The sequence below is a fragment of the Mirounga leonina genome, unplaced genomic scaffold, assembly GCF_011800145.1.
Source record: "Mirounga leonina isolate KUSES-001 unplaced genomic scaffold, KU_Mleo_1.0 Mir_178, whole genome shotgun sequence".
In the NCBI taxonomy this organism is placed as follows: domain Eukaryota; kingdom Metazoa; phylum Chordata; class Mammalia; order Carnivora; family Phocidae; genus Mirounga; species Mirounga leonina.
Genome location: NW_023270464.1, coordinates 19075496 through 19099195, shown reverse-complemented (window position 1 = coordinate 19099195; position 23700 = coordinate 19075496). Strand labels below are relative to the sequence as shown.

The following is a 23700-nucleotide window of genomic DNA, read 5'->3' as shown; positions in this document are numbered from 1 at the left end:
ATAAGATGTTGACTATGAAATTCAGCTGCATTTACAAAAATTAGCAAAAAAACACAGCTGCAAACAATTCATTAGAGCACCAAACATTCATGTATCCTAAAACCGGAAAAAACAAATCTCACAGCTAACTTATTTCTTAATAGGAACGTACACTGGGAAGGTCGGTACCTGCTGTGTAGGTCTTCTTTTACCTTCTTTCAACGTCCTATACCATGATCCACACTTTAAAAAAATTCCTCCTAGTCACAGCTACAACTACAGATAAAATCTAGCAACCTGCCATACAAAGTAGGGACTGTTTTTCCGTTTTACACACCACTATAGCTCAAAAAAGGTTCAAGTTCACAAAAACTAGTTAAAAGACAGCAAGGTGAACCCACAATCATGAAACCATGCAGTGCTGTGGGGATTTCGGTCAGATTCATTCATGTCAGATGGAAAACAGAGCAATGGAAACAAAGGGAACTCCTCCACTATTACAGTATGGAGGGCACAGTCTTAATGGAAGATCCAGGAAGAGACTTCACCCAGACACTCTCCTTTGGACCTTAAGATTATTTTACAAACACTATCAAGTGCAACATAGAGTCCTTCCCCCAAGACATCCAGACCATCCTTCCTTCGGTTCTAAAGGTTACACTGCTTGTAATTAACAACAAAAAGGGACCGTGGCTTTGGAGTGAGAATGATTTTGGCTAACGTTCTGGATCCTGCTCTTGCCTGCTATGTAGCTTAATACAAGTGTCCTGGCTTCTTTGAATCTCAGCTTTCCTTAACTGAAACACAGAGATAAAATGAATAAAGTCAATAAACAGTAAATAAAGTGAATAAGCAGCATCTAGCACAAACACTCAATAAACCTAAAGTTTCCTTCATCCTATCCCAACTCCACCAAATTTTTTCTCTAATTTCCGCATCCACCCGAGATTAGAATTCCAATAACTTACCTGGTCCTCTGTAAAATCAGAATGAGAATCACAGAGTTCTTATCAAACCCACTTATTGTGTGGATACAAAGTTCACAACCAAAGTTAAAGTTAGCTAGTAGTAGCCAAACCAGACTAGAAGCTGGGTCTTTTTAACTACCCAGTTCAAAACTCTGAATCAAAAGCACGTATCTTTCAAAAGACTATCAGTAGAGAAAACAAAACACCAAGACAAGACAAAGTTTGAATTGGTACAGATGACCTATACATTCAGAAGTCCTAGACTTATCCCATACATTACATTAAGAAACCCTATGGTAACTCTTTAAAGAAACACAAAACAGACCTTACGAAGTGGTAGAGAAGACCCACTGGCACGCTACCGTGTCCTACAATATAACATTCTAGATACCGTTCAAAGAGAAAGGTAAAAGAAAACCATGGCCACATAAGGCCCTACTACATCACCCTAAGAAAGCTGTTAAGAGTCTTTGGCATAATCCAAGCAGTTAAGAACAATGAAAGTTGCCCATTTACTTACATGACCAGATTTAATTAATGAGAAACATGAGTAGTAACGATGCTATTAATAATTTCTTCAAGCTACAAATCTCCTGGATAAACTCAGGAGAGGCAAGCCAACATAATAAAGAACGCACACATTTTAGAAATACAATCCTAGTTTCAAACCCCAGCTCTCTCTCCCTAGTTGTGGGACATCAGCCAAGCTACAGAATCCCAGTGAGCCTCAATTTCCTCATCTACAGTACAGTTAATTCCAGTTCCTTCATAAGACCATCCTAGGGTGAAATGAGACATCTTACATAAAATGCTACAGGTTAGATATTTTTTAAAGAGGCAGACAGTATGAATATGTTTGATAAGCAAGGAATAGGTTTTCTTTGCCTTCTTATGAGGATTCCCCAAGTTAGGAGCAGCAAAAAGGGCTTTAATTACTGTTTAGTTGAGAAATATCTTATGAGCAGTTGACATCAGGGCACAGTCAAGCAGTCAAACACCACAATTATCCACTATACTACATACTAACTCAGCAATTGAGCTAATATTTCCCTACCTCTGAGAGAATTATACCAAGAACAAAGACAATGGGTGGGTATTCACAGACACCAAATCTTAGCATCAAAAGCCATTTTCAAGATGTTTTTGGTCTAGATGTTTCCAAATTGATTTTTGGCCATAAAACTTTCTTCAAAGGAAACATTACAGGAAACCCACAAAAGTAACATAAGAGAATGGAGCTACTCTGGGGGGACAGCTGGGTCTCCTCCCCATGCCCTCTCCAAACCCATTTGGCTCCTCCCTGTAATTCTAAGGAACCCCACAGCTTAAGAACACCTTTAGGGAAAAAAACTTCACAAAACAAACAAAAATGGATACTTCCAGTTTTCATGGCTGAAACGGGAGGTGGGGGTGTGTCTAAGTGATTTGTCCAAGGTTGTGAGCAGCAAACTTAGAATGCAAACTCCGGAATCCTAGTCCAATGTTTGTCCACTAACAGTCAAGTTCTTCTTACTACTGAATGCTCTGCATCAGAATTTACCCTTATTTTTATAATAGTCTGTGAGTTTCAATCTCCAAGTTTTAATCTGACATCTTTACTTTCTTAGTACTCTTTTATTACTCTCATATTACTCATTCTCTTATCACTTTGTTCTCCATTAGTCTTGTCAGGTGTCCAGAACAACGGCAGTGAAACATTTCACTCCTAACACTGATTTACCAAGTGCATTATGTTTGTGCCCAGCAGATCTATTAGACAGTAAAGAAAAATAATGAGACTCAAAGGGAGAATCCTCTGAAATGTGTGGTGCTGAGATCCTATTCCTTGCCTGACCTGCTCAATGTTTCACCCCCTCTGCTGTATCTCTAAAAGAGCAGTTTATCAAGTGAATGCTGGGATAAAAATGACTAGCTTCTTTGGTAAATAGATAATATTTCAAGAGACCAGAGGGAAGAAACAGTGAGAAAGAAGGATGGCACACCTGTGAGAGTCAAGTCCAAATAATGCATAGGTAACAGGGGAAACAAAAAAGCTCACCTAACCCCAAAAGATTTCTAAAACTGAGGTCCTTTGGGAATTCAGGCTGGCAGAGAGATGTCCTCAAAAGAGGGCCAAAATAACACCCAGATAGATCAGTGAAATCTGAACAGTTCAGCAATCGGGTACGCTTTGTCCAAACTGGGTTGTTCCAAGATGACCACAGAAGTCCTCCCACAACTAAATAACCACCTCCATGTTCCAGGACTATATTACTATGGAACCCTCTTTTACTTCTAGTGATATGATTTATCTACTAAATTAACCAGCTCCTTCTCTGCACCAGGAATAGGCTAAAGATCAGCGAGGTAATACACCTAAGAATGCCCAAGACAAGCATTACCAGTGCTGGAAGATCAGCTTATGCACCTATCTGACTTACAACTTGTCAGGCAACAGATTCTTCCTACCCATTGCACAGAAAATCTTGGCAAGTGTTATCTGCTTGAAAATCACTACTATGAGGGGCGCCTGGGTGGCTCAGTTGGTTAAGCGACTGCCTTCGGCTCAGGTCATGATCCTGGAGTCCCGGGATCGAGTCCCGCATCAGGCTCCCTGCTCAGCAGGGAGTCTGCTTCTCACTCTGACCCTCCCCGCCTCATGCTCTCTCTTTATCTCATTCTCTCTCAAATAAATAAATAAAATCTTTAAAAAAAAAAAAAAAAAAGAAAATCACTACTTTGAGAGCTGGGACCAATTAACTCATCTTTGTCTCAAAGAAAAATGTTTGGCTATATTAATAAGTCAAGAGCACAGTCCATTGTTTAATTTGCTTATTTTCTTGGTTATTTTAAGCAGAATGTCAACACTTGACTGTGATTTGGGGAACACATGTGGATTATGCATCTTTATAACTAAATTAGATGAAACATCAATTTTATTTATTTTTTTAAGGATTTTGTTTTTTTAAGATTTGTTTGAGAGAGCGAGCAAGAGCGAAAGAGAAAGAGTGAGCAGGGGGAGAGGCAGAGGGAGAGAATCTCAAGCAGACTCCCTGCTGAGTATGGAGCCAGAGGTGGGGCTCGATCTCAGGACCCCAACATCATGACCTGAGCCGAAACCAAGAGTCAGACGCTTAGCTAACTGAGCCATCCAGGCGCCCCAAGGTTTTATATTTTTTAAGTAACCTCTATACCCAACAAGGGGCTCAAACTCACAACCCCAAGATCAAGAGCCACATGCTCTACCGACGGAGCCAGCCATTCATATTAAAAGCTTCTAATATGCATTTGGATATGCAACAGAATGGACACAGATCATCTCTCACAGAGCACTCTGTATAGAAAGGGACCTTACTCCCTATCATCTCTGTAAATCTTATAGCAAACTCTTCCTTGTCGGAGTTAATTTGGACTGACAAAGAGTAGCCAAAAGAACATGAAATCAGTGACTGTCTTTTTATTGGAAAGTTCCCTTCAGGTGTCTTTTAATCTTGAGAACTGATCTCAGACTAACTCTCAGTGCTTGAGAGGAGTGACTATGCTTCATGAGTTTGTTCCTATTATGTTAGAAATACAGAGTTCTTCTATTTATAACTGGTTGCCAGTAATCCAGTAATTCTACTAGTAATTCTATTGTGGCATTTAAAACTTCCTTTTAAATGCTGGGTTTTTTAAAACTTTCTAGAGGTTAGGGAGAAATGGTAAACAGATACTCATACTGGATCAGTGATAAAAGCTTTCTCTGGACAACTTGACGATATCTATGAAAAGCTGTTGAAATGTACAGCCTCTGCCCCAGCAATTCCATTTCTGCAAGAGATAAACAAGGATACAAAGATGGACACACATGGTTGTTCATCACAGCAGTGCTTGTAAGAGTAGGGAGGAGGCAGGGAAGGAGAGACTAAGGGAAAGAGGAAGTGAGCGAGAAGAAAGAAAGACACCTTCTCAACCAAGGGTAATTAGTAAACTGAGGGTAAATCTAAATCCACACAATGAGATACTATATATAGCCATTAAAATAACTATGTGGGTTACTTGATAGCACGTAAAGGTATAGCCATGAAATACGTTTTATAATCTGCTTATACTCAAGAGTATTTAGAATACGATCACAAATGGTGTATATACGTAAATGTAGACACACATACACACACACACACACACAAAACCTCTACGAATTTTCAAGTCTGGAAAGAAAAACACCAAACTGTACCAAAAAAATTTGCTAGGTAGTCATTTATTCAGAGGTGTACTTTGTTCAGTTTATGTGTAATTCCCAAATTTCTAGAGGGACTGTACATCACAATTCTTAAAACTAAGACAAAAAAATGTCTTTCATGAGTCATGAAAACTGAGAACTTCTGGAATAAGAGATAATAAAGTAGAAAGTTAACCATAAAAATAAATCTACCAGCCAAGTCAGAGTTACATAAAGTTCTGCCAAAATCAGAGCTCACAATGAATGTCCCTTTCACATAATTACTCATCTCAAGCCTTGCTAGAAATGTTCTTGACACATGTAGAAAGGACTTGTGCCCCAGAATTAAAGATCCATGTTTAAGTCCCAACTCTGCCACACACCAACTGTGTGACCCTGAGCACTCCGTCTCCATGAAACCCAGTAGTAACAGACCCCACCTCTGAGGGTTGTGGGGATTAAAAAGAAAGAAGGGTATATAGAGTACACAGTACTAAGCCTGGCACGGCAGTCAAAAATGATGACAATTATTACCATTATGACTGCTGCTACCACATATTAATCAAGAAACAAAATCATGAGCATTTTAAGGGCAGCGACCGTGTCTTATTTTTGTTCATCCCTGGATCCCTGGCACCTAATAGTGTGCCTGACATACAGCACGGCCTCATTAAGTGCTTGCTGAATGAAGTACACCTAAAATTAATTAACCTTCTTGAACGTCAATTTCCTCCTCTGGCAAATCATAAAAACACCTTGCAGAGGTGAGAATTGGTAAACATAAGACACCTAGTTCAAAAGAGGATCCTAAAAATTACAGCTATTATAGAGAACTTGTCCCTACAGGTTTCAATAGACACAAAAGCTGAAGGGAGAATATAGACGTAATTTTTTCTCTGAATTTCCTTTCATATTTGGGTCCATTATTTTTATTTAGACTCAGGAGTGAAAATTCTGTCTTTCCAGGCACATATCTCCTAGCAGTCTAACTATTAAAGCGGTAATTTTTAGACTGTCACAATCACTTTTGGCAATTTAGAATCCGTGAGCTTGGGACGTGATATACACAAATATGGACCATGAAGACCAATAAATCAGTATTTCCTGGGGCTCCAAATGAAAACTTTTTCTTTTAAGATTTTATTTATTTATTTGACAGAGAAAGAGAGCACAAGCAGGAGGAACACCAGAGGGAGAGGGAGAAGCAGGCTTCCCACTGAGCAGGGAGCCCGATGCGGGGCTTGATCCCAGGACTCCAGGATCATGACCTGAGCTGAAGGCAGACGCTTAACGACTGAGCCACCCGGGCGCCCCCACATGAAAACTTTTAAGTTGACCTCAACTGGGAAGCACAAGAAAAACCAACATGATTTCTATATATGTGACCAAATGAATTATTAAGGAAGTCTAAGATTCATGAAAGTATTTACCTAAAAAGTATTTTCTTCACAAAAATCGTAACAAATGGGAATGCAGTTTAAGAAGAAAAGCAGATCGTCAAGAGGAGATAAAATCACTAAGTTCTATGCAGAGAAGTGAAAAAACTACTGACATGAAACCAGAAATCATTTCATGTAAGTCGTAACATTCTTGTACTGGTATTGAGAGAGAAACAGTCACCGGGGGCGGGCGGGGGGGAGTGGGGGGAAAGACTTACCATTAGGGAGAAGAACTCAAAAAACTGCCCAGATCAGTCATTTGTGCAGCTTTGCTTAATTTCCCATGTCTAATTTGACAGAAACCTCGAATCTCATACAGAAGTGCTTAACAGAAGGTTTGTGGTCCTATTTCTGCAACGATTTCCGTTGAAAGGCAAAAAGGCTACTCAGCATTCGTTTGTTGTGAGTTAAACTTTTTGGTTCCGTATCCTTGAAACATACCATGCCCCGATTTACAGAGACGTCTCATGGTTTACAGTATGATACGCTGAAGTAAAAATACTATTTAAGAATCCCTATTAAGAAAATGATAGTTTTGTAGTACTTTCAAGACTAGAATAAGCATATTCAAGTGAAGCGGGGGTAAATATTACCTTATATGGGTTATATTTCAGTGAAATTTTAGTTTAAAAAACGATGAATGAAGAGAATGCCAAAATCTTGCTAATTCTCTAGAATCTGGCATAATGGGTACACAAGGGTCAATTCTACTGTTGTTTGAGGGTTTTTTTGAGTATGTTTTAAAATTATTATATAACATTTCTTAAAAATTAGGCAGACAAACCCCACCTATAGTCTCATGTCAGTGTTGAGCTGCCGAACAGATTAAAATGTAAAGTGACAGAGACCTACACTGACCAAGCACAGAAACCAGGCGAGAGTTGTACAGATTTTACCAGCAGTCTTGGTCAACACTGGCCAATCTTCCATTTAACATGGTGCTTCTCTTCCCCAAAAAGGACGATTTAACTCACCAAAATCAAACTACAACTGATGCCAGGAAGAGAAAACTAAAATCTGTTTATTCTCAACAGGGTAGATTTTATTAATAGTTCAATAATATCCACATATTAGAATATGTACAGTTTTGTCACAAGTTCACCCATCAACAATCCAAATATTGCCTGCATAGAACTAACTCCTATGTACCATGCACAATGCCAGGTGCTGGGGATACAACGATGAACCAAGCAGATAAAATCTGCCCTCCAGGAGCTTAGAATCTAGAGGAAATACAGACATAAGTTATTACCTTATCCCTACCTAGTCAGGGCACAGTGTGACAAATGAATCCTACTGAATTCACTAGAAGGGAGGAAATGTACAGTGGATGAAGACATAATGGAAAAGTTAAAGAGGTGGGGCACCTGAGTGCTCAGTCGGTTAAGCATCCGACTCTTGATTTAGGCTCAGGTTAGGATCTCAGGGTTGTGAGATCAAGCCCCCATGTTGGGCTCCGTGCTGGGCATGGAGCCTGCTTGGGACCTCTCTCCCTCCCCCTCTGCCCCTCCCTCTCTCTCCAACCAAAAAAAAAAAAGAAAAGAAAAGAAACATTAAAGAGCTGACAGAAAACAGTACAACCCAAGATACTTACTGTAAACAGGAAAAACAATCATTCGTCCTGGTTGCTGGCACAGTATTTTAGGAAAAAAAAAAAAACCAACATTTATTTCTGTCTTTTACGATATTGCTCTAACCAACTAGGTGTTTCCAGAAGAAAACATCCATCTTTTCTAATTTATATACATAATTTATCCTGGCCAAAAAACCAAAGGTCTCAGGGGGCACCTGGGTGGCTCAGTTGGTTAAGTGTTTGCCTTCGGCTCAGGTCATGATCACAGGATCCAGGAATTGAGCCTCAATTCCAGCTCCCCACTCAGCAGGGAGCCTGCTTCTCCCTCTCCCTTTGTCTCCCACTCCCCGTTTGTGCTCTCTGTCAAATAAATAAATAAACTCTTAAAACAAAAACAAAGGTCTCCTTATTCAAAACGTAAAAAAATATTACCTATAGCCATCCTTTAAAATAAAAGTGGCTTTCTAAATATTTAAGTCAATCCCAATTATTCAAAGTTCACATCTAGCATTATTCAAGGTCCAGCTGTACAATGTTCCTTCCAAGTTATCAGAAATCTTGGTGGAAAAGGTTGAAGTTTAAACCTGGGTATATTTAATGTTACAAAAAGGTTCAAAAGCCAATTTATCGTACCTTTAAGTTTTCAGATTTTCCAGAGGTCAAGGAAAGGGAAAGAGGGAAAAAGACAAAGACCTGAAAACACTATTTGGTAGAGGGAAAAGTTCAGGGTCATTCCTATCCGGCCCCATTAAAAGAACAGATTCCCACGGATGATAAAAATTTAATCAAGTACACATCCAAGCTCTCAGAATCCTTTTCCTTTCTGCCATCACATACTGAGGTTTCCCTGGCAAGGTCATCTAGACAAAAATTCATGAAGAGGTCCCTCTGACCGGGCTATAAGCAATGATGAAAAGGAACCTGCACGTCCTGTCTTAGGAAATCACCCAGACACAATATTTATCAAATGGTTCTATTTATTGCTCTGTATTAGAAAAGAAAGATATTTAAAGTGCAGTAATGTGGTTGGCAACAATAGCAAGAAAATAATTTAATTATTCCAACCAAAGTAGGAAGGAAGAAGTCACTGCAACTTTGAAGAATCCTCACTGATGTTAAAATATCCTCTGACCGCTTCATATCCAAGAGCATAAGTTTCACATCCTCCTCCGCACCCTCGTGGCATTCAATAAAAAGTTAACACGTTATTTCACCGAACAAAAGAACTCGGGCAGAAGAAAGCAGTAACCTGCTCAAGGTTGCCCAGCTAGTTACGTGACAGAGACGCTGCTGAACTGGGGCTTGTCTCCTTCCGAGTCTTTTCCCCACTACACAACCTTGCCAAGTAAAAGCCATTTTATTGGGGGTGGAGGGGAGAAGAGATGGAATCAAGTGACAAGTGGTAGTGAAGAAACCAGCAAAGTATTCAGTTACGGGGTTATTATCTCCTGAGCCAGGAGGGAAAAAGAAAAGAATTTTTCCCAGAAATTAGCATGTATAACAACTCTGTTCATCTGCAAGAGTCTCTGTGCCAATCCCTTCCCGTCCTTCAAAACCCCCATAGGAATTAAGCAAGGACAATCACATTTAAAGGACTACAGAAAAGAAACGTGCAACACAGTTCACTGAATCATTTCACCCAGGTCCTTCCCTGACCATCCTGAACCCTGTCTTTCCTTCAGTTCACATAATTCCATTCCTTTGCATTAAGCAGATGTACACCCAAAAAACATGCTTAATATAAGCTGATCTGGGCACAGAGCAAGGGGATTGAGGTAAGAGGTTTCATAGATTGCATGGTGCAATACCTGCGTTTTTCTCACTGAAGACTTACTCCTTATCACCCACCCTGAACACTTCTGTACTGCTAGAATGAACTTAAACTGGTTTTTCAACTTCCAATATAGATTAAACATGAACTAATTAACTGTTTGTAAAACACTTTGAATACGTGAAAGTGTGTGTAAATGTTAATTATTAATGTTGATCCACAAAACTCCTGTATGTGAAGTAAAATACAATTTTACCGGTTAAGTTTCTGCTACTTTCAAGGCACAAACATGGAAGCCTAGCATGTTTTTAAGAATTCTAGGAAAATTCTAAGAGCAGACCACAACGATTTTCTATTTACAACATGAACAAGCTGGAATTTCAAGCTGGTTATTCTGGATATAATTATATCAGAGTTTAAAAAAAAAGTGACTTATGGCATATATAATAAAACCAGAGTATGTTCATAGTCACAAAGTCCTGGATGAAAATTCTAGTTCATTGACTTGAAAAGGGCAAAGTAAAATCTCTGAACCCCCATATTTTCATCAAAAAAAGTTCAGGGGGAGGGAATAACACCTATCTTATGGGGTTCTTGTAAGGAATTATGAGAATATAAAGGAACGCAGAATACATAGGTAATATGCAAAAGCTTCGTCCTTCTTTTAGTGACTTCACTTTTTTAGAAAACACCTCTTAGGAACTAGCCTGCCTCAAAAGATCTTTCTAGACTGCAGGAGTCCTTTAAAAACACACCACCCCCAGCTCCAGGCACACATAGAGCACCACTTTAGCAGGAAGGCCGAGGCAAAAGCTTCGGTCATTCCTGTCCACTGACCCATATAGATCCTTAATCCTCCAACAGAGAAAGCACCTCGGCCAGGCCCCAAAGGCCTCATGTGACCAAATGAACAATTAGAACTCTAGTTCTCAACTCTTGTTGCCACATTTTTTTCCTAAATAATTCCCAAACTGGAAGGTCGCATCCAGAGATCCTTTGTATTCTGAGCCCAGCCAGGCTGTGCACAAAGTACCCAAGGGGCAAAAAAAAAAATTTTCTTCCAACTTCTAAAAGGTAACAGAAATTATTTCCATGCAATGCCACAATGGGCCTACCTTCTCCCACTCCAGAAACACACCTACTTTACACAAAGCAGAACTCAACTGGCAAGACCAGGTAGGTCGATTTATTTACAGATACCATTCAAACAATACTGAGTGTTTTTGGAAGCAATTCACAAATTACAGAAAATGTCAAATTTGCAAAAAGCCCCTGACATATCTACCCCCTTCAGCAGTTATCACCTGAGAAAAGGAATACTTCTCTAAAAAACTAAGTTAAGGCTGATAGTATAATTCAGATTTTTAAAACCTATATCATGCTCAGTTCAATTTATCTCAAGGGATCTACCCAGCAAATTTCAAGTGCTGAATAATGTCCCCTTTGAACAAAACGGTGCCACATCTAGCCAGGTGGGAGAACATGTGCTAACAATTTTCCAAGGAGCTGTTATGGACCCATATCAAGACCGCCAACTACTCTCTTACCTGATGGCCCCCTGTGATCAAGAGCTCAACGTTTCAAGACAACAGACCACAAAGACCCAGCTAGGGGAAGAAGCAGTGTTTAGCAACCACAACAAATGAAATTCATCTACCCAGAAGCTCCCCAACTGAGCAGGACTCTCCAAAAACACTAACTCCCTTCATTAAAAAGAAGACTGGGGCGCCTGGCTGGCTCAGTCGGTGGTGTGTGCAACTCTTGACCTCAGGGTTGTGCGTCTGAGCCCCACGTGGGGGGCAGCATTTACTTAAAAAAAAAACTAAAGAAAAATATATGTGTTGCAGAACATTTAGAAGAGAAGAAATACCTCTACCTATCATCTCCTTGAACACAATTTGCAATAGCCTCCTTCCAGACTCTTGTTTTATGTATACGTGAAATATACAAATGACACCCCTGCATCACATTAAAAATCACAGCTATCCTCAGAGATTGGAAATGCACAACAGATTTCACTAATAATATTTTTCTCATGCTCAAAGAACAGTTTTCACAATGTTTACAATCCTGACTTGGATTTAATAGGCAAGGTACTGTTTAGGTCACTACCTTCTTTCTTCACTCATTGGTTGCCCCCCCTAGATATACCCAGTTGTTGTTGTTGTTTACCACTGTCATTATTATTACTAGCTACCATGCCATGTGACCCTGCCACGTGCCAGGAGTTTATATATCCCTAATTCTCACAATAACCACCCCCCCTTCTCTATCTACGGGTCTCTAATTCTTACATCCAGTGCAAACTTCATTCCCAAACTCCAGATTTGCATATCCAATTACTTACGGATATCTTCACTTAAAATCTCACAGATCTCAAACTTAGCACATCCGAGAAAAGAGAAATAACAATTTCCTCCTCTCAACAAACTCACATCTCCCCCCACCCTCTCAGGAAACCATAGCACCATTCACCCAGTTGTTCAAGGAAAACATCCTGGATTGGGAATCATCCTGGATTGCTTTCTTCCCTTCAAAACCTTTTTTCAATCCATAAATAATCCTATCAGTTCTCTCTTCAAAATGTATACTGCTTCCAACCACTTCTCACCACTTTCACCGCTGCTACCCTAACCCAAGCTACCATCCTCTTTCTCCAGAGTGAACTACTGCAAAATTCTTGGTCGCCCTGTTTCCACTCCTGTTCCCTACATGCACAATGAAACTTTTAAAACCGAAATCAGCTCTTGTTATTCCTTCCTCAAACCTTTCAGTGGTTTCTCGTCATCCTTAAAAGCCAATGTGATGTGGCCTCTGCCTCCTACACATTATCTCCTATGGTTCCCCTTCCTTGCCCCATTCCAGCCACACCAACCTCCTTGTTCGTACTCCCACCTCAAGCTCTTCGCCCTTGATGTTCCTTCTGCCCGGAATACCCAGGGATCTTCAGGTGGCTTGCTCCTTCACTTCCTTCAGGTCTTTGCTCAAATCTCATCTCCTCCAGAAGATCTTGTTTGACCACACCAATTTCTGCCAATACTCTTCATATCCTTCCTAAAATCATCACTCCCATACATCGGCAAAACTGTTCATTTGTTTATCTTTTTTTAAAAGATTTTATTTATTTGAGAGACAAAGAGACAGAGATAGCAAGAGAGAGAGCATGAGCGGGGAGGAGAGGGACAGGGAGACTCCCTGCCGAGCAGGGAGCCCAACGCGGGGCTCAATCCCAGGACCCCGGGATCATGAACTGAGCCGAAGGCAGACGCTTAACCGACTGAGCCCCCCAGGCGCCACCATCACTTATTTATCTCCACTTCCCCTTACTAGAATGTCAGCTCCTTGATGGCAGCAACTGCCTCTCATTTGTCACTGAATCCCCACCTGGAACAGGACCTTACATACAGAAGGCACCCAAATGTGTTGAATAATTTAACAAACACTACAAGGGATGTTGCATGCCCATTTTACAAATGAGAAAACTGAGCCACCTAAAGCCACACAGCAAATAAGTTGCCAAATGCATCTGAAAGAACCAGTACTCTTCCATTGACTGAGTGCCATAAAACTGAATTATACATATACACTAAAGAACAAAAATGTAAAAGAATGCATTTCTGTATCAAAGTATCAGACCACACTGATTTTTCTTTCTGTTCATCACTAGAGCATTTCACATCTTTGATTAATCTTATGTATGCACTATGTATGTCCCTCCTCACCTGGAAGATAATCTACTTTTCTGTATTCCCCACCAGGTAAGGGCTGAGCTACAGACAGCAGACATTTAAGAAATGTTTCTTTGATATTTATAGCCCCCAATATTTGAAGAATCTATAACAAGACTTTTAGCACCACCAATAAAGTATACTCTTCAAAGAGACTTCAGTTTCCAAACATGGAAGTAACTGGATCCAGACTTATCCTGCCAACAACCCCTCCAACAACTAGAAAAACAGACAAAATCTATAAGGCAACATCTCTTAGACACTGGACAACAGGAGCAAAGGACTGCAATCCCTAACAGAAGGGAACAGAGATGAGCCCCACAACCAGCTTTCTCGGCCTGGAGGCACGCTGGAGCATGGTGCAATGAGGACGATCCTGAGCAAAGCATGGCAATCTTGTCAAGTTGAGAAGTAAGACCTAAGAGTTTGGGAAGGCGAAGGAATCTCAAAACTCAGGACAGAGAAGCCTCCTTGAGTCGGATATTGAATAGTAAGCTATACATGCATATTGAAAAATCTATGGGGTCAGGCAAAGAATGACCCAAGAACTATAAGCTAAATAATCCCAGAGTTGGCACAGGGCTGGCAGACATTCATATTCTGACCAGTCAGAGCAGAAAACATCCAACTCTTCAATGGAAACTAGAAGGTTCCTGATTAATTAATGGAGTGAAACAGCCTTAGAGTAAAAGCTCCTCTAGACCAATCCTACAAAGTTCAGAAATTAGCCTAAGAAGTACCATGCAAATAACCTGCAAAAACAAAATCCAATCCTCTTTAAAGCAGTGCCTCTCATATTAGGGATGATTTCTACCCCCTACCAGGGGACTTTCGGTGTGTCTGGAGGTAATTTTGGTTATCACAATTGGCATCTAGTGCGCGAGGAATAATGCTAAACATCCTACAAAGCACAGGACAGCCTGCAAACAGAGAATTACGTGGCCCAAAATGTAAGACCAAGGTCGAGAAATCCTGCTTTAAAAGAGCAAAATCCAGCAATCAACAACTTAAAATTCACTATTTCCAGAACCCAAGAAAAAATTACTAGACATGCAAAGAAGAAAACTTGACCCAAAATAAAAATCAGTCCACAGAAACAGACATAATGGGATAAACAGAAACCTTAACAACTATTATGAGTATTATATATACAGTCAAGAATTTTTTAATGAACATAAATAGAAGACAAATGGAAGAAATAAAAAAAATTCAGTAGCAAATTGAATCCAACAAGGCATGAAGAAAACATCATGACCAACCCAGGATTATCACAAAAATACAAGGCTAGTTCAAAGTTCCAAAATCAGACATCGTTCAACAGAGTAAAGAAGAAAAAAACACATGATCATCCCAAAAGAGGCAGAGAAAGCCTTTGGCAACATTCAATATCCATTCATGATAAAAACTCTCCGCAAACTAGAAACAGGAAAGAACTTCAAATTGATAAAGGACACATACAAAAACAAAATACAAATACAGGCATACCTCGTTTTATTGCACTTCACAGATACTGCATTGTTTACAAATCGAAGGTTTGTGGCAACCCTGCATCAAGCAAGTCTCTCAGAGCCACTTTTCCAACAGCATTTCCTTCACTTTGTGTCTCTGTGTCATAATTTGGTAAATCTTGCAGTAGTATTTCAAGCTTGTGCATTGTGATTATGATTATATGTGATTGGTGATTACAAATCACTGAAAGCTCAGATGATGGTCAGCATCTTTTAGCAATAAAGTATTTTTAATTAGGGTATATCCTTTTTTTAAAACAGAATGCTTTTACACACTTAATAAACTATAATATAAACATAGCTTTTACATGTAATAGAAAACCAAAAAATTAATTTGACTCGCTTTACTGTGATACTCACTTTACTGCAGTGGTCTGGAATCGAACCTGCATTCTCTGTAGAGTATGCCTGTAACATCCTATTTATGGTGAAACACTGAATGTTTTCTGCTCCCTAACATGAGGAAAGAATATCCACTTTTAAAACGCCTATTCAGCATCATACTGGGGGTCCAAGCCAATTCAATAAAGCAAGAAATAAAAAACATACAGACTGCAAAGGAAGAAATCCAACTACTTATATTTACTGATGACACTACTATCTATGTAGAAAATCTCAAAGAATCTACAAAAAGGCTTCTAGAACGAAAACTGAGTCTAGCAAGGTTGTAAGATACAAGGTTGGCATATGAAATTCAACCCTATTTCTATGTACTAGCAATGAACAACTGGAAATTGAAATTTTAGAAGCATCATTTACAACAGCACCAGAAAACATGGTACATATATAAATCTTACAAAATATATGCAAGATCCAATTACTGAAAACTACAAAACACAAATGAAAGTATCAAAAACAGTCCTGGGATGTACCATGTTCATGGCTCAATATCATTAAGATGTCAATTCTCCCAATTTACAGATTCAACGCAATGCCAATCAAAAATCCCAGCAGGATTACAGAGATCAACAAGCTGATTCTAAAATGTGGAAAGGCAAAGCAACTAGAATACTCAAAAACATTTCTGAAAAAGTAACACAACTACAGAAACCACATTACCTGATTTCAAGATTTACTATAAACGTACAATAATCAACAGTGTGGTTATGGTGAAATGAAAGACTCAGATCAATGTAACAGAATACAGAATCCAGAAATAGATCAACAGGTATATGATCAGTTGACTTTCAACAAAGGTAATACAATAAAGAAAGTCTTTTCAAAAACCAGGGTTGGAGGCACCTGGGTGGCTGTCGGTTAAGCACCCAACTCTGGAATTTGGCTCAGGTCATGATCTCAGGGTCACGAGATGGGAGTCCCATATGGGACTCCATGCTCAGTGGGGAGGGAGTCTGTTTGAGATTCTCTCATTCCCTCTCCCTCTGACACTTCCTCTGCTCTCACACATGCTCTCTCAAACAATAAAATAAAATCCTTTAAAAAAAAAATTGCTGGAACTACTGCTTATCTAAAAGCAAAAAAATAAATCTCAATCCATACCTTGAACTATTTAGAAAAATTAACTCAAAGTGAATCACAAACCTAAATGTAAAATTTTAAACTATAAAACTTCTGGGAGAAAATACAGGGAAAGTCTTTCTGTTTTGGTCAGGCAAAGATGTCTCAGATATTACACCAAAAACATGATCCACGAAAGAAAAAACAACTTCAACATTATCAAAAGTAAGAACTGCTCTTCAAAAGACATTAAGAGAATAAAAAGATAAGCCACAGACTAGGAGAAAGTATTTGCAGACAATAATCATGTATCTGATTCTAGAATATATATAGAACTCTCAGGGCGCCTGGGTGGCTCAGTCAGTTAAGCGTCCAACTCTTGGTTTTGGCTCAGGTCATGATCTCAGGGTCCTGAGATCAAGCCCTGCATGGGGCTCTGCACTCAGTGTGAGTCTGCTTAAGACTCTCTCTCACTCTGCCCCTCCCCTCGCCCCCCCTCCCCGCTCTCGCACATGCTCTCTCTCTAAAATAAATCTTTAGGGGCACCTGGGTGGCTCAGTCGTTAAGCATCTGCCTTCGGCTCAGGTCATGGTCCCAGGGTCCTGGGATCAAGCCCCGCATCAGGCTCCCTGCTCCACAGGAAGCCTGCTTCTCCCTCTCTCTCTGCTTGTGTTCCCTCTCTCGCTCTCTGTCAAATAAAATCTTTAAAAAAAAAAAAAAAAGAATTGTTAATTTTCTTAAATGTGACCAATGCATTTGGTTATGAGGAACACAAAGATCAGCAACCATTTTCTGTAAAAGGCCAGACAGTGAATGTGTGGCTTTGTGAGCCAACTATTCTACTGTCACTGCAGCACCGAATCAGCCACAGACAAATGAGCACTGCTATGTCCCAATAAAACTTTATTTACAAAAAGAGGCAGTAGGCCAGATTTGGCCTGGGGGCTATAGTCTGAGGACCCCTCATGTAGACAAAACTACAATGACAGAAAGAGACTAGTGGTTGCCTACGGTGAGGTAGGGAATGGGTGAGGGTTGAGCGGAGAAACTGGCCAGAGTTGCAAGGGAACTTTTCTGGAATGATGGAAATGCTCCGTATTTTGACTGTGCTGTTATCTGCATGGATACATTTGACAAAACTCATCAAACTCTATATACTTAAAATGGGCACATTTTATCATATAAATAGTATTTCAATAAACTTGATTTATTTTTTTTTTTTAAAGATTTTATTTATTTATTTGACAGAGAGAGCAAGAGAGCACAAGCAGGGGGAACAGTAGAGGGAGAGGGACAGGCAGGCTCCCCTCCAAGCAGGGAGCCTGACGCGGGGCTCGATCCCAGGACCCTGGGATCACGACCTGAGCTGAAGGCAGATGCCCAACCATTCTGAGCCACCCAGGCGCCCCTTGATTTGTTTTAAAAATGTATTCTTTCCAGGTGATAGCAATCAATATTGTGAAATGCCTAGCCTTTGGAGCCAGAATTATCTGAGTTCCAATTTTAGTTTAATAGCTATGTGATCACTGTCAAATCACTTTGCGGGCTGTTTCCCCATACTTAAACAGCTTAATAATGCCTGCCGCCTAGCTTTTTCTTCCCCAAAATTAAATAAGAAATGTAGGTAGGTAAGACAGAGTAGAACATCTGGCACAGACGAGGCAGACTCCCGATCTGAGTAAACCAACTGAAAACATAATTTTAGAAAATGAGTCCGTAAACATCAGACAACTACACTAGCTTCTTTTGTACTCTTGAAATATTGACATTCTTTGTTCGCTGTTCATTGTGGTTTAACCTGACTTCAAGAATTGGCATCGACCATCAGTTCCTGTGATTTCACAGTAACTTGGGTCTAACAGCAAGCACTGTGAACTAAAATTTCTTTAGAGTTTAGAAAAATACTCCATGACAAATGTTATAAAAGGAAAACTGAAAAGAGCCAAAGTAAGACGTATCAATTTTCCCAAGAAAGGAGAATGACAATCATTACAGCATATTTTAATTATCTTTTATTAAAAAAAAAAAAAAGAAAAACCAACATAGTAGGATGTTTTCCTCTTTTCAACTAGGATTTTAATTTTATCCAAACCAGTAGCCAACCAATAAAGTTACAAAATGCCATAGCATTTGTATAGTATTCTACCTTATTTGTTTCTCGCAACAGTAGTATGTGATAGGAGATGATTAATATTACATTTGTTTTTAGTTTACAAGGATCTTATGTTTGAGACAGATGAAGTGGCTTGCTCAAGGACACACAGTCAATAAATGGCAAAGTTTGGATGTAAAGTCAGACATGTGGCTCCATATCATGTGTTTTTTTTTTTCCAGTAGAGATCACCATCATAGAATCATCTTGGGTTCTACAAAATTCTTCACATAACTCCTACATGCTTTTCCCTAACTTGACATCTTTAGTTGTCTAAAAGACAAATCAGTTACAGTGTGACATACCTACTTAATTCCTAACCATTCAGGAATAACTGGCCATTTTGGATGGTAAAGGCTATGGCCAAATATGGGCTTATGATATTATCAGAAGTGAAAATTCAAAAGCATGGTTTCCAAAAGAAGAGCCTACAGAGTGACATAAATGGTTAATTCCTCACACTTCTTCCTATTCCCCACCCCAATACCCACATCACAGAAACACATTGATATCCACCTTTGCCAGGCTCTGAACACAGCTCTGAAGAGGTAAAAAAGGAAAGCACACTATTGTTCCACATAAATATTCAGTACCAGGTTGTCCATCCTCCCAGCAAGGGCTGACAAAATGGGTTATCTATTCATCTTCTATTTATTATGTCCCAATCAACCCATAGGTGGACTTCAAGACCCTAAGTGGGAGGACGTATGAGGGAAATGAAATTCCTTCCACTAACATCTTCCCCCTCTCTCCTCATTTACAGTGGTAAGACAAGCTGACAATGACTCAGGAGCACTGCTTCCAAATGGACCCCTGTCCCCATCAGTAATAACCAAGTCTGTTCAAGTGCACTTAAGTATTAACTTTAAAAGAAAGAATTATCAAAAAGTCCAAGTTTATTCATCTAGCTTTGTCAGGTATGTTTTTTCTTCAATCTGTGAGTCCGATCAGATAAAATTTTTGAAGGTTTACTATAACCCTCCATGTCTAACTTTTTACCCTCATTTTAGAAGAAAACTAATGGAAAGATGAGACTCAGTATATAGAAATGTCCTGATTACAGGTTCTAGAATATATCTATTCCATTTGGTACTGTGAATAGTGTAAACTGAACTGGCATAACAGATTTAAATCACTGCTTCCTTCCGCAAATGGTGGCACCTTCAAAGGTGTTATCTTGAAGGGGAAGTGAGCAATCTGCTAACATAGCAGAATTGTGCTCACACTGTGTTAACCCCCGGTCCAGTTCCATCTTACATGAGTTTGAAAAAATGTAGTCATAATCCCTATCAATTATTTTTCAAGACTGAAGTAAAATAAGGTACAAAAGCTGGAACTGACTAAATAACTTGGATATCCTATTACAAGTGTTGAAAACAATCCGTCTCTCACCATTTCCTAACCACCATAAATGCACAGTCACACCCTACCAAGCTACTCTGCAAATTCTACTCAAACACCTGTTAAGGTCAATGAGAAGATAAGTTTCTATTAACATTCAGTTCAACTAGCTCCTTAAAAAAAAAAAAAAATGCATTCAACCAAAGACACTCAATTCTCAGAAGGATTCCTTCTTTATGAAAGAAATAGCTCAGAATAACTCAGAAGCATCAGGCTTTTAAAATTGCTTCAAATCACATAAAAAGGTATCAAAATTATTATCATTACAGCTACCAGGTAATAGGCACCTACTCAATGTCTGGCACACTGTTAAGTGCCTCACATAGTTTCAGTCATTCCAAAGAACCCTGCAAAGTATGTTACTACACCTTTTGGTAGGACACAGAGGCTCTGAGGGATTAAGTGACCTGCTCAAGGCTCACAACTGGTCAATGGAAGTGTAGGGATCAGAACTCAAATGTACCTAGCTACAAAAAATGTGTCTTCTTCAAAACTGTGCTACCTCCCCATTTCACAATAGAAGAACCTAGGCAGAGACGTGAAATGATTTGTCCAGCAGTATTAATCATTTCATCAGAAAAGGGAGAAAACTTCTAAATGAGAATCACATTTTGAAAATCCATAGGGCACTATTTAAACTTCACTTCTTTTCAAGGAGTAATTAACAGATTTAAAAAAGAGAGGTTTGAAATCCTTTTAAGTAGACTAAATTTCATCACAGAGCTGCCAAGTGAACTGTCATTTGGGGCAAGTTCCCAGAGTTAGTGGTTCTATGCGCACAATCACTAGCTTAGTACAAAGCTTCACCCATTTCAAACACACACTGCACACCTGCACTGTGTTAAGAATCCTTCCTGGCAAAGAGGGGACAAAAATAAGAAATAAGGCCCATCACAGCCCTCAAAGAGTTAACAGACTAGAGAAGGAATCCATTTATACTACATGTACAGTTACCATTAGTCAGGCAAATAAATGAAGTGTGTGAGAAATCCTAAAACAAATGTGTAACATGGTATCACAGCTCAGAGGAGAAAAGCAACTGGCCTACTTGTCAGTTCTGTTGTAAGCTGTATTTGTTTACATTATGTCCCTCCCTGACAACCCTTGCAACCTCTGTCAACCTCCATCCACACGCTCGTCCCATGTAGGCACGCACAACTGCAGAACCAGGAAGAAAAGTTGTAAGAGCAAGAATTGTGACTCCTATAAGTGACCTTGTTGCTGTAGTTTAAAAGTACAATGCTTAAGCCATAAAGACGTTTTTCTTTAGCTTCATCAGGTGAGGCAAGTTGGTTTTTCAAAGCAAAACAAGGCCAACCAAACCAGAAAAACCCAGGAACACCTCCCCACATTACTCACTTCCAGTGAGAAATCAAACTGACATACAGCGTATTTCCCAAATTTTTCTTTTTAATTTAGCAGATGGCAATGGGATATAAAAACGGGTATTAACACATTCTGGTCATTCTGTTCCACTACCAACTTGACAGACACTTAAACTAGTTCCACCTGGGGGATTTAAACATCATAAGCCAAATTATTCTCACATCATAAGCCAAAAGAACCAAATTCAGTAGAATCGAACCCCAAACCTGACAAGGCTTGTATTTAATTCAGGCTGCAAATCTCCCAAGAGACCAAGGAATACAGGAACTAGAACAGTGATTTATCTCAGCTGATCATAACCCCTTTACAAACTCGCAATCATCTTTCAAAAACTGCACGCAGCATTTGTTCTGATCTGGACAATCCCAACAGTTTAGAAAAACAGAATAAGATGCTTCTCCAAAAAAACAAAGGGGGGGGGGGGTGTATTGGAATAAGAAAAAAAGGCACACTGCTTTTTCCTTTAGTTGTGTATGCCTGAGGCAATAAACTCCCAAAATAACTTCACCCAGGAGCGTAAAAGCTGAGAACACCAAAATATTGCTCAATTCAACTTTCATTGTGAATTCCTCAGTTCACAGTAACATTTAAAAACTTAAATGTGATGAAATCATTTTGCTGTAAAAACTACGTATTTCCAAAAAAACAAAATGTAAAAAACCTGTCTATCTTCTGGGGAAGAAAAATTGAGGGTTTTCCCCATTAAAAAAACAAACAAACAAAACCCTTCTCATATTGGTTGACTTGGAACAAAAATATATATATATATACATAGTGTCAGTAAGTAAGCCAAAAAAAAAAAAAATGTTTTGGTCTCCAAGTATGGCTGCACTTGAACTCGGCGGAGAGCTGAGCCCGCTGCAGTCCCAGCGCGGGTCCCCTCCGCCGGCGCGGCCCCGACCCGCGCGGCCCGGGAGCGGGCGCGGAAGGCGCCCCCCGAAGGCGGGCGCGGCCCGGAGTGTTTACCGCCCGCGTCGGCCCGGGGGAGCCGCTCCCTCGCGTCCGCAGCACTTGTCCACGGAGGGACCCCGGGGGGACGCAGAAGGGGCCGCGGCTCCCGGCGCCAGGAGAGCCGGCCTCGCTCGAGGGGACCCCCGCGGCCGCGCCCCCGAAGCCCGGCTGCGGGTGTGGGGAGGGCGCCGCAGCCCGGGAGCAGACAATGAGCGAGGGGGCAACGCGCGGGGAGGAGGGGGCCGGGGGGCGCCCCCCACCGCCCCTTCACCGCTCGCCCGCCCCCTCCTCGCCCCGCGGCCCCGCCCCCCTCCCGGCTCCGATCCCGGCCACGGCCCCGAGGAGCGGCCGCAGGGGAGAGGCCCTCGCGCCTCGCCCGCGACCCCTCCCCAAATCACAAAACTTCCCCCAACTCCGCCAACTAAGTTGCGCTCTCACCGTGCGGCGCCCGGGGCTCCCCCGCGGGCCCAGCCGGAGCAGCTCCGCACCTTCGCCGCCGAGAAGGACAATAGGCAGCCGCTCAGCCGGCGGCGGCGACGGCTTGAGGCGGCGGCGGCCGAGGCGACGAGCGGGCACGGCGGTCTCAGCGGTGCCCAGGAGCTTCACCGCGGCTGCTCCGGCTCCGCGCTGGCCCTGCACACAGCTCCAGCCCGCCCGCGCATGCGCCACAAGCCGCTCGGGCATGGGCGGGGCACCTGGGGAGGGCGCTACCGCCTACGAGCCCTCCCGTGAGTAAGCGCGGAGCCAGGGGCCGCGAGCTGGGATTGCACTACAGAGCTGCCCATCAAGCTCCAGGAGACCAATAGGAAGGCACTTGGGCGGTGCGGTCAGGTTGCTAAGGAAGGCTGAGGTTGCCCGCCGCTGCAAAGTGATCTGAGTTGGGTGGCCGGCGGAGACTTCTCTGGAAAATGCCCACCCACCCTCTCCTCTCCGCCCTGTCTCCGGAAACAGCCCTGCCGCTGTGTGCCGGTGCTTACCTGACTGTAACAGTTACCACACGGACTGAAATAATTTACTCTTTCCACTTGCAATCAGAAAGTGGGGCTTAGTCTTCTGTGGGTCAGTGCCTCTGAGCGTCATTGTAAATACTCAAGTGTTTTAGATGGATGGATCATTGGATGCAAGGATGGCTCTCTGGCGGCATCAAGATTTTGACAAGGCATTCCGTGAACTTTTGGCTACTCGATCACAATCTTCAGTTGCAAA

General features: G+C 41.1%; 1 protein-coding gene across 13 annotated transcripts in view; it reads right to left on the bottom strand.

Annotated features, from left to right (window-relative positions):
* The window catches only part of AKAP13 (A-kinase anchoring protein 13), a 320846-nt gene extending 297711 nt beyond the window's left edge, over nt 1-23135 (bottom strand). For 12 of the 13 annotated variants that reach the window (XM_035024073.1, XM_035024072.1, XM_035024075.1 and 9 more), the window contains exon 1: nt 22933-23135. The gene's annotated coding sequence lies outside the window, so the exon portion shown is untranslated. The remainder of the gene's footprint in view (nt 1-22932) is intronic. The other variant, XM_035024089.1, reaches the window with a different exon arrangement.
* Between the last annotated feature and the right edge of the window lie 565 nt (nt 23136-23700).